Source organism: Heptranchias perlo, chromosome 20, assembly GCF_035084215.1.
Source record: "Heptranchias perlo isolate sHepPer1 chromosome 20, sHepPer1.hap1, whole genome shotgun sequence".
NCBI classification, from domain to species: domain Eukaryota; kingdom Metazoa; phylum Chordata; class Chondrichthyes; order Hexanchiformes; family Hexanchidae; genus Heptranchias; species Heptranchias perlo.
This window is the reverse complement of record NC_090344.1, coordinates 24311837-24323387: the sequence shown is the minus strand read 5'-3', so window position 1 is coordinate 24323387 and position 11551 is coordinate 24311837. Positions and strand designations below refer to the sequence as shown.

Below are 11551 nucleotides of genomic sequence, written 5' to 3'. Positions count from 1 at the left end.
AGCCGCAAACTATGATTTTGATCCATCCACAAATTATGGGATTTAGCTTGAGCTTTAACGCTGCGCGTTCGACCGCTCAGTCACGATACTTTCCATCTTGCGATCTTCAGGAGCTACTTTCACAGGAATAGAATTACTGCAAGCAAGAATTCTACCCCTGAAGCACCAATGCTCCCACGGCAGCAGGATGCATGTGTCCAGTTGGAAACCTTTCTGAAGGAACATGCAGTCTGACAGAGCCGGAAGTCCAGCAGATTGACTTTTGCAGTGAGCAGATGATGAGCCTCCTTCTTGAGAGTGTTTCGCCAATCCAGCTCATAGTGGATTAAGCATTATAAATTCGGGTGGGACTGGAGCCACTTGTATCAGATGAAGTGCAGGGAGTTGTTTCCCTTCCTTGACGGGCATTAATGATCCTGTTGCGGTTTTGCTGCAAAATTTCACTTCCCAGCGCCGAAATCACCGAACCCTGAACTAAAATTCAACGATGGTGAGATTCGGACACACAACCTTTGCAGTGATTGGAAGAAGTCCCACGTGCTATCCATGGCACCACAAATCGGCTATCGATTAGGTTATTTCACGTTACCCATATGCTGCTTGGGAACTTTTGCTGCGGTGCAGTCAGTGGTTCAAAAGCTCAGTGGGGATTCATAGCGCTCCTGAGAAATCGACACAGCGACGGTTTGTGCAATGCATAGTCCTCTCTCTCTCTCCCATTTGCTCACTCTCGCTTTCTCTCTTGAGCTCTCACTCTCCCAGTTTATCTCAAGAGGGCTGGAAAACATGGGGTGGATGTTATGTTACAGCTGCACAGAGCTCTGCTGAGACCCCATCTGGAGGATTGCATTCAGTTCCGGGCACCCACCTCAGGAAGGATGTATTAACCTGGACGCTCGAGGGGCTGAATGGCCTACTCATGTTCCCAAGTTCCAATGAATGGAACAATAATTCAAGTATGGAGACCCTAATGTATCAGGATGAGTGAGTGAAGAATGTTTTCTGTTTGAAGTACTGATTTCATGAATTGAATACTCCCAGTGTCCTACCTCATTGCAGCCCAGGCCGGACAAACTGCTCGCACAAAGTGGCATTTTCTGTGAGAACACGAAAGACTTGTTCAGGCCAAGACAGTAGCGAGTGCGGGTAGGTCTGCGCGTGAAATGGAAAAGTGAGGTGAAATACTCCAACAAGCAGCGGATGTCTCTGTTCCCATTTCCAAAATGCACGCACGCACGGGCCCATGATCCCCACTCACACTCTCCTTCCAATCTCACACACAACGCTTTGGTTTGAAATCGTGTATGTTTTCACAATGGGATTTAATTTGAAGAAAGCAGTGCTGTAACAACCCGGGGATATTGAGGAGATGCAGTACAAGAAGATACATAAAAGGCAAATGATAACAATGACTGTTCTGACACTGTGAGCTGCAGTTAAAGGCTGACAACATTTAAAGTCTCATGCAGCAGGTCCGGGTCCAAATCTTTCACGTGGCATCTCCTTCTGTTTCTGTCACTCCTTTTCCTCCACGTAGAGTGGATTTGGAATTCCTGTGCGGCTGCATTGCGCATTTTCCAGATCTGCTTCGAGCGCAATTCACTCCAGTTCATCAATTGCAGATATTAGTTTGATCAAGGGGAGAGGACACCTTTTCACAGACAAGGGCTGTTCATCCTATTGTTTTTCTAGCAGAGTAGGGCAGATCATCAAAGTAACCGAATTGGGTGAACTGTCCGTACAGGTGCCTGGTGGGCTCGTGGTTATGATTCGGCGTTCACACCTCTATAATTAATTACATGAAACCAAATAAACTCGACAAAAAGAGGAATATTTCTGTAAACACCATTAACCAACCTATAACATTCTGTTGCAGACTGAAAGAGACGCCAACGTGGTTACCGAGTGACAGTCGCAAGTTTAATAATGATTTGTTTTGTATGTGAAACGCTTTTCAGACTGCATTTTAGGAGACTGGTTGTACAGCTTGCTCGAGTAAAACATGCCACAATGTCGTGATCGCGGGTTTGATTCCTGTATGGGTTGATAAGGGGCTTTGTTTTGGGTATTCGCAATTTTAAAATCCAAGCTTTACAATCAGATCCACAGACAAATTCACGGGACAATTTTATTGAATAACATCCATTGTAACTTTACCCCTGGGCCGGAGAAACAAGTCTTTCTTTTTCTTTTTCTTTCTCCGGTTTGCAGAGAAACGTTTAACTCGCGGCCTGTTCCCATTAATGGTCATCAGCAACAACAGAAAGACAGAGCGGGTCTGACCGCCCCGAGATGTGGAAAAAGGATCAGTTTAGAACAAATGCATCAAATCAAATGGTCACCCGGCACCGAGAGAGGAAAAACCAAGAGGAAAAGGCAGAAGGTAACAGAGAAATAAAAACCAAATGCAGACGATATAAATATTTCCCATCGTTGATGTCTCTCTGTTCCATCCCCAATTCTTCAGTGGCGGGGATAAAATTTCACTGCAAATAAATGCGAGAATCGACCCAAAGAAGAAGAAACTAAACAACCAAAAACAGCCAAACACTGGATGACACCAAAGACCTTTAAATTTTCGGTCTAATGCAATCCCGACTGAGCTATTGGGACACCAAAGCAAATGCAAATTTTCGCCATTGTCTTGCAAGAAAATATCACCCCAGCGACGCCTTACTGTTCATTACTGCACTTCATATATAAACATCACACTCATATACAAACACCCACAGTTCATATATAAACATTGCATTCATATACACTCACCCACAGCTCATATATAAATAGCGCATTCATTGATAGTCACCCACAGCTTATATATTAAAATCGCATTTTTTTTATTCGTGCATGCGATGTGGGCGTCGCTGGCGAGGCCAGCATTTATTGCCCATCCCTAATTGGCCTTCCAGAACTGCTGCAGTCCGTGCGGAGAAGCTTCTCCCACAGTTCTGTTAGGAAGGGAGTTCCAGGATTTTGAACCAGCGACGATTAAGGAACGGCGATATATTTCCAAGTCGGGATGGTGTGTGACTTGGCGGGGAACGTGCAGGTGGTGTTGTTCCCATGTGCCTGCTGCCCTTGTCCTTCTAGGTGGTAGAGGTCGCGGGTTTGGGAGGTGCTGTCGAAGAAGCCTTGGCGAGTTGCTGCACTGCATCCTGTGGATGGTAAACACTGCAGCCACTCTGCGCCGGTGGTGAAGGGAGTGAATGTTTAGGGTGGTGGATGGGGTGCCAATCAAGCGGGCTGCTTTGTCCTGGATGGTGTCGAGCTTATGTGTTGTTGAGCTGCACTCATCCAGGCGAGTGGAGAGTATTCCATCACACTCCTGACTTGTGACTTGCAGATGGTAGAAAGGCTTTGGGGGGTCAGGAGGTGAGTCACTCGCCGCAGAATATCTAGCCTCTGACCTGCTCTTGCAGCCACAGTATTTATATGGATGGTCCAGTTAAGTTTCTGGTCAATGGTGAGCCACAGGATGTTGATGGTGGGGGATTCGGCGATGGTAATGCCGTTGAATGTCAAGGGCAGGTGGTTAGACTGTCGCTTGTAGGAGATGGTCATTGCCTGGCCCTTGGCTGGCGCCAATGTTACTTGCCACTGTTGAGCCCAAGCCTGGGTGTTGTCCAGGTCTTGCTGCATGCCGGCTCGGACTGCTTCGTTATTTGAGGGGTCACGAATGGAACTGAACACTTTGCAATCATCAGCGAACATCCCCATTTCTGACCTTATGATGGAGGGGAGGGCATTGATGAAGCAGCTGAAGATGGTTGGGCCGAGAACACTGCCCTGAGGAACTCCTGCAGCAATGTCCTGGGGCTGAGATGTTTGGCCTCCAACAACCACTACAATCTTCCTTTTTGCCAAGTATGACACCAGCCACTGGAGAGTTTACCCCCTGATTCCCATTGACTTCAATTTTACTGGAGCTCCTTGGTGCCACACTCGGTCAAATGCTGCCTTGAAATGAAGGGCAGTCACTCTCACCTCACCTCTGGAATTCAGCTCTTTTGTCCATGTTTGGACCAAGGCTGGAATGAGGTCTGCAGCCGAGTGATGCTGGCGGACCCCAAACAGAGCATCGGTGAGCAGGTTATTGGTGAGTAAGTGCCGCTTGATAGCACTGTCGGCGACACCTTCCATCACTTTGCTGATGATTGATAGTGGACTGATGGGGCGGTAATTGGCCGGATTGGATTTGTCCTGCTTTTTGTGGACAGCACATACCTGGGCAATTTTCGTCGTTGTCGGGTAGATGCCAGTGTTGTAGCTGTACTGGAACAGTTTGGCTAGAGGCGCAGCTCGTTCTGGAGCACAAGTCTTCAACACTACAGCCGGGATGTTGTCGGGGCCCACAGCCTTTGCTGTATCCCGTGCACTCAGCCGTTTCTTGATATCACGTGGAGTGATTCGAATTGGCTGAAGACTGGCTTCTGTGATGGTGGAGATATCGGGAGGAAGCTGAGATGGATCATCCACTCGGCACTTCTTCCTGAAGATGGTTGCAAACGCTTCAGCCTTGTATTTTGCACTTACGTGCTGGATTCTGCCATCATTGAGGATGGGGATGTTCACACAGCCTCCTCCTCCCGTTAGTTGTTTAATTGTCCACCACCATTCACGACTGGATGTGGCAGGACTGCAGAGCTTTAATGTGATCCGTTGGTTGTGGATTCGCTTAGCTCTGTCTATGGCATGTTGCTTCCGCTGTTTAACATGCATGTAGTCCTGAATTGTAGCTTCACTAGGTTGGAACCTAATTTTTAGGTACGCCTGGTGCTGTTCCTGGCATGCTCTTATGCACTCCACATTGAACCAGGGTTGATCCCCTGGCTTGTTTATTAATGGTAGAGTGAGGAATATACCGGGCCAAGATATTACAGATTATGCTGGAATACGATTCTGCTGCTGTTGATGGCCCGCAACACCTCATGGATGCCCAGTTTTGAGCTGCTAGACCTGTTCTGAATCTATCCCATTTAGCACGCTGATAGTGCCACACAACACGTTGGATGGTATCTTCATTGCGAAGACGGGACTTCGTCTCCACGAGGACGGTGCGGTGGTCACTCCTACCAATACTGTCATGGACAGATGCATTTGCGACAGGTAGATTGGTGACGACGAGGTCAAGTAACTTTTTCCCTCGTGTTGGTTCTCTCACCATCTGCCGCAGTTCCAGTCTGGCAGCTATGTCCTTCGGGCCTCGGCCAGCTCAGTCAGCAGTGATACGACTGAGCCACTCTTGGTGATGGACATTGAAGTCCTCCATCTCGAGCACATCCTGTGCCCTTGCTACCCTCAGTGCTTCCCCCAAGTGGTGTTCAACATGGAGGAGGATTGATACATCAGCTGAGGGAGGGCGGTTGGTGGTAATCTGCATGATCTTTTCTTGCACTTGTTTGACCTGATGCCATGAGATTTCATGGGGTCCAGAGTCAATGTTGAGGACTCCCAGGGCCACTCCCTCCTGACTGTATATCACTGCACCGCCACCTCTGGTCGGTCTGTCCTGCCGGTGGGACAGGACATGCACAGGGATGGTGATGGAAGAATCTTGGACGTTGGCTGAAAGGTATGATTCTGTAAGTATGGCTATGTCAGGCTGTTGCTTGACTCGTCAGTGGGACAGCTCTCCCAATTTTGGCACAAGTCCCCAGATGTTAGTGAGGAGGACTTTGCAGGGTCGACTGGGCTTGGTTTGCCTTTGTCGTGTCCGGTGCCTAGTGGTCCGATGCCGGGTGGTCCGTCCGGTTTTATTCTTATTATGACTTTTATTAGCGAGATTTTACAACTGAGTGGCTTGCTAGGCCTTTTCAGAGGGCAATTAAGAATCAACCACATTGCTGTGGCTCATTTATACTCACTCACAGTTCACATATAAACATCGCACTCATATTTTTACACCCACAGTTCACATATAAACATCGCTCTCATATATAAACTCATTCGGTTTATAAAGCAACAGCGCGCTCATACACCCACACCCAGTTTATAGTAGCAGATCGGTACCGATCGCCGATAGAGCTCTCAGATTCCGAGAGTCCGAAGGAGCAGCGACCGAACAAATTCTGGATCTCATCCTTAACACAGACCGGTCGATCCACCTGTAAAATTACATCGCACTTGGATATCAGGGAGGGTAATGGTTTCTGAGAATGTATCAGGGAGCCTAATGGCTTCTTAGTGGCGATCCATCGGGGCAAGGGGATCTCAGAGAGGGGAAGGGACTGTCAGAGGGTATCAGAGAGTGCAAGGGAATCTCAGAGCGGGGAAGGGATAGTCAGATGTCATCAGAAAGTGTCAGGGGGCTCAGAGAAGGGAAGGGACTGTCAGAGGGCATCGGAGAGTACATTAAGAACTGAGAGAGGGGAAGGACGGCCGAGTCTGAGAGAGTGTAAGGGGGCTCAGGGCAGGTCTGTGTAAGGGGCACTTAGTGGGTATGAGAGAAGGTAAAGAACGCTGACAAGGTTCAAAGATGATCATGGACTCTCTGAGGTCAGAGACAGAGTGTATCAGAGAAGTTAAGGAGCTCAGCGAGAATCAAAGAGGGTAAGGGGGGCTCAAGATGTATCAGAGAGGCGAATGGATCCAGAGATGTCATCTTCTAAATGTTACAATTTCTAACCTTCAACATTTTTTATAACAGCAATAAATTAAGCCGATTGAACCGATAATCTGCCGTGTCCCATCTGGAGGGAATGAGAAGGTAGAATCGGGAGGGACTGGATATTTGGCAACGCTCAAGGTTTCATTTCACACAGCTCAGTGTTGTGTCTGTTTTTTAACTGGATTTCATGAACTCGAGAAAAGAGGTTGCAATTTGAAAATTTTATTACCCATTGTGAAAAATAGAACACAAATGCGCCCAACGTGGGGCTCGAACCCACGACCCTGATATTAAGAGTCTCATGCTCCACCGACTGAGCTAGCCGGGCTGGTTGCTAAAATTTTTCCCATTCTATTATTGTAGAGAGACAGCTGTTGGCTTTGCTGCAGGGGTTCAGTTCGTTCTGCAATCTCAGGGTTTCTCCTTCTGTGCACCTGATTTTCATTCTGGAGTCAGTCTGATGCCTTTTGCACGTCATTCAGCACCACGCTGAGCTGAAAAGGAACATCTGAACAGGAGAGGGCCATTCAGCCCCTCTTCCTGCTGTGCCATTCAATTCGATCATGACGTGATCTGCAACTCAACTCTCCTTCCCCGCCTTGGACACAAATCCCTTGGGACCCAAACCGAGAAATGATCGACCAATATCAGTCTTGAAAATTTGAATTGAGCCACAATCCACATCCTTTTGGCCGAGAGAGTTCCAGCTTTCGGCCGTATTTTGTTTGCTAAAGTAATTCCTGATTTCTTGCCTGATTGGTCTGTCTCCAATTTCAAGATTAAAACACCTCATTATGGATTCCGCCAACATAGAGAGAGATGACACAAAGATAGACAGAATTATAAGCAGTGTGGATGGAAGAATGAGATTACAGAGAGATATTACTAGATTAAGTGAATGGGCAAAACTGCGGCAAATGGATTTCAACGCAAGCAAGTTTGAGGCCGTCCACTTTGGACCTCAAAAAGATAGATCACAAAACATATTAATGGATGTCACTCCAAAAAATTAACCTTATGACATTTTGTGTGGATTCGCTTGTTTCTCAAGTCTGCCAAACTTTTAAAAGTTACCGAAATATTGCAATAGGAACCTTATGGCCCGTACGGGGATCGAACCCGCGACCTTGGCGTTATTAGCACCACGCTCTAACCAACTGAGCTAACCGGCCATGTAAACATCTTAGCTTTATGGGCTTACCCGCGTGTTGGGTAGTTTGTGTTTATTTTTACACCAGCTGACAGGGTTTTACAACGAATATTGAATAAACCACATCCCTTAAACATTGTTACTTGTTTCTGTATATACTGTCGAGGAAGTAGATCAAAATTAACAAACAAAGAGCACTTTAATGTAACAAATTAAATTCCGATCAATATTATTTTACTAACAATCAACAGCCCATCCATAAAACACTGCCCCGCTATAAAACCTGTGGGCAGGACCCTGAGCTGCTGTGAAAATGATATCACCGCAACGTGATTCGATCACGCTGCGTTTTGACGTTGAGTCAGATGTCTGTCTGTCTATCTGTCTGTCTGTTTATCCGTCTGATTGGGTCTCGGCCTTATTCTCAGGCCAGGCTTTTTGTTTGCTGGCTGCAGGCCTCGCTCCCCGACTGACTGAACAACTACCGGGCCGTGTGTCAGAATCAATGACTGTGACTGACTGTCTGCCCATTTATGGCCACATTTCTGAGTTCCTGCCTTCGCTCTGTGTCGCAGGCCTGTCTCTGTCCCTTGGGATCACAACACACCCACAAGCTTCACGACTGAACGCAGGTTTGGACAGTCTGTCCTCGCAGGTCCTTCGGAAGCTAATGATTTTGAACTGAATTATTTTTCCTGAGTGACTTGTGAAGTTTGGTTCAGTGATATGTTTGCGAAAGAGAACGGAGGAAATAGTTAGTGTGCAACTCGACATTTCTCGACATCGGAATAGAAAACGTGATTGGATGGATAGAAGAGGTCTGAAAGGATGGCCGATCGGCTGTGGGTGGCACCGAATTCTGCAGTGGCTGCAGTGGTTCATTACCGGTAATGAAAATGAGATAATAAACTACCACAAGCTGCCGGTGAAAATCATTCAATTTCCCAAACTTGACCCACCGAATCAAATGAAGCTGCTGGGAAAGCTACAAGACAACGCCGGTCTATCGGGCATCGTTTGAAGCAACTGGCAGTTTAAAGTGGCATCTACAGCCATGCAAGTACTGCCATGTGCCGCTGCGATCGCCGAGTGGTTGAAGCGTTAAATTCAAGATCATATGGAGTTTTCCTTCGCAGGTTTGATTTCTGCTCGCTGAATTATTGTTTAAAGATCCGTTCAATGCTCAAATGAATGAACTGGATCTAACTCACTTCATTTATCTCTCTCAGAGCATGAGAGATACTCGAGCGTGGCCGGCGCTTTTAATTGGGTGCCCAATGTACTCTTGCAAAATTCAAATACACAAGAAAGAATCTTGCCCAATCTGCAACTAAAATTCTGCTACTTTGCAGAACCACCCATTTATAAGCGACTTTATTGACATGAATCTCTCTATCTCTCCTTGTCTCTTGTCTCGATGTTGTCCCCTGATGGACTTCTCAGGCTTCCTGGAACGGTAGAGGCTGATCTAACCTGCAACACCAGCAGGGAAAGGTAAAGGAAAAAAAGACTGAGACGGTCGGAAAAGTAAAGGTGCAACCCAGCTGATAAATTCGTAGCTAATGTCTCCACATTTTTGTCTCTTCGCCCTCACAGTGAAAGAAAACAGCAATCTGAGTAAAATATACTTATGATAGCTTGTACACTCTGACGATGCCGAGACAGATGCCAATGTAGCTTCAGATGAACTAATTCTGAAAAGTATTATTTGAAAAAACAAGTCGTACATTGTAAACGAATTTAGTAAAGAGAGGCTAATATTGGTGACTGGAAATAGGTCGTGTACAACTTGATATTGCTGTATTTCGGAATAGAAAACGAGATTGGGTGGACAGAAGCGGTTGGAAAGGATAGCCGATCGGCTGAAGACTATGGTTACATTTTAGACCGGCTGCAGGGCTTTTTAGCAAGCGGCTCGTTGGTCTAGGGGTATGATTCTCGCTTTGGGCGTTTTTCTAATGGAATATGCGAGAGCTCCCGGGTTCAAATCCCGGACGAGCCCTGTTATCTCACTGCTTTTTAGTGAAAAGTCACCAATTGGATTCTGACATCTTTGCAGTTGTTCGAATTGAATTTTATTTGAGCTCCAGAGGACAAAGTGCAGAAGTTTCCAAGGCGCAACACACACGGAGTAAATAAAATGTCTCAAGATGATGTGGAGATTGAAGCTGAATGTGAATTTACCCCAATTTAGGCGGTCTCATTGATATTAGATGACGGGATCGAGAACCACATATCCAAGTTTGCCGATGACACAAAGATAGACAGAATTATAAGCAGTGTGGATGGAAGAATGAGATTACAGAGAGATATTACTAGATTAAGTGAATGGGCAAAACTGCGGCAAATGGATTTCAACGTAAGCAAGTTTGAGGCCGTCCACTTTGGACCTCAAAAAGATAGATCAGAAAACATATTAATGGATGTTACTCCAAAAAATTGACCTCATGACATTTTGGGTGGATTCGCTTGTTTCTCAAGTCTGCCAAACTTTTAAAAGTTACCAAAATATTGCAATTGGAACCTTATGGCCCGTACAGGGATCGAACCCGCGACCTTGGCGTTATTAGCACCACGCTCTAACCAACTGAGCTAACCGGCCATGTAGACATCTTAGCTTTATGGGCTTACCCGCGTGTTGGGTAGTTTGTGTTTATTTTTACACCAGCTGACAGGGTTTTACAACGAATATTGAATAGACCACATCCCTTAAACATTGTTACTTGTTTCTGTATATACTGTCGAGGAAGTAGATCAAAATTAACAAACAAAGAGCACTTTAATGTAACAAATTAAATTCCGATCAATATTATTTTACTAACAATCAACAGCCCATCCATAAAACACTGCCCCGCTATAAAACCTGTGGGCAGGACCCTGAGCTGCTGTGAAAATGATATCACCGCAACGTGATTCGATCACGCTGCGTTTTGACGTTGAGTCAGATGTCTGTCTGTCTATCTGTCTGTCTGTTTATCCGTCTGATTGGGTCTCGGCCTTATTCTCAGGCCAGGCTTTTTGTTTGCTGGCTGCAGGCCTCGCTCCCCGACTGACTGAACAACTACCGGGCCGTGTGTCAGAATCAATGACTGTGACTGACTGTCTGCCCATTTATGGCCACATTTCTGAGTTCCTGCCTTCGCTCTGTGTCGCAGGCCTGTCTCTGTCCCTTGGGATCACAACACACCCACAAGCTTCACGACTGAACGCAGGTTTGGACAGTCTGTCCTCGCAGGTCCTTCGGAAGCTAATGATTTTGAACTGAATTATTTTTCCTGAGTGACTTGTGAAGTTTGGTTCAGTGATATGTTAGCGAAAGAGAACGGAGGAAATAGTTAGTGTGCAACTCGACATTTCTCTACATCGGAATAGAAAACGTGATTGGATGGATAGAAGAGGTCTGAAAGGATGGCCGATCGGCTGTGGGTGGCACCGAATTCTGCAGTGGCTGCAGTGGTTCATTACCGGTAATGAAAATGAGGTAATATACTACCACAAGCTGCCGGTGAAAATCATTCAATTTCCCAAACTTGACCCACCGAATCAAATGAAGCTCCTGCGAAAGCTACAAGACAAAGCCGGTCTATCGGGCATCGTTTGAAGCAACTGGCAGTTTAAAGTGGCATCGACAGCCATGCAAGTACTGCCATGTGCCGCTGCGATCGACGAGTGTTTGAAGCGTTAAATTCAAGATCAAATGGAGTTTTCCTTCGCAGGTTTGATTTCTGCTCGCTGAATTATTGTTTAAAGATCCGTTCAATGCTCAAATGAATGAACTGGATCTAACTCACTTC

General features: G+C 46.3%; 4 non-coding genes across 4 annotated transcripts; 1 reads left to right on the top strand and 3 right to left on the bottom strand.

Moving 5' to 3' along the window:
- Positions 1–6862: 6862 nt before the first annotated feature.
- Positions 6863–6935, bottom strand: trnak-cuu (transfer RNA lysine (anticodon CUU)). Its single transcript has one exon. It is a non-coding gene; the product is annotated as a tRNA-Lys (tRNA).
- A 770-nt stretch (positions 6936–7705) lies between these two features.
- Positions 7706–7779, bottom strand: trnai-aau (transfer RNA isoleucine (anticodon AAU)). The gene has a single exon. It is a non-coding gene; the product is annotated as a tRNA-Ile (tRNA).
- Positions 7780–9669: 1890 nt separating this feature from the next.
- trnap-ugg (transfer RNA proline (anticodon UGG)) lies at positions 9670–9759 on the top strand. Its single transcript is given in 2 exon segments — positions 9670–9705; positions 9724–9759. It is a non-coding gene; the product is annotated as a tRNA-Pro (tRNA).
- A 526-nt stretch (positions 9760–10285) lies between these two features.
- On the bottom strand, positions 10286–10359 carry trnai-aau (transfer RNA isoleucine (anticodon AAU)). Its single transcript has one exon. It is a non-coding gene; the product is annotated as a tRNA-Ile (tRNA).
- Between the last annotated feature and the right edge of the window lie 1192 nt (positions 10360–11551).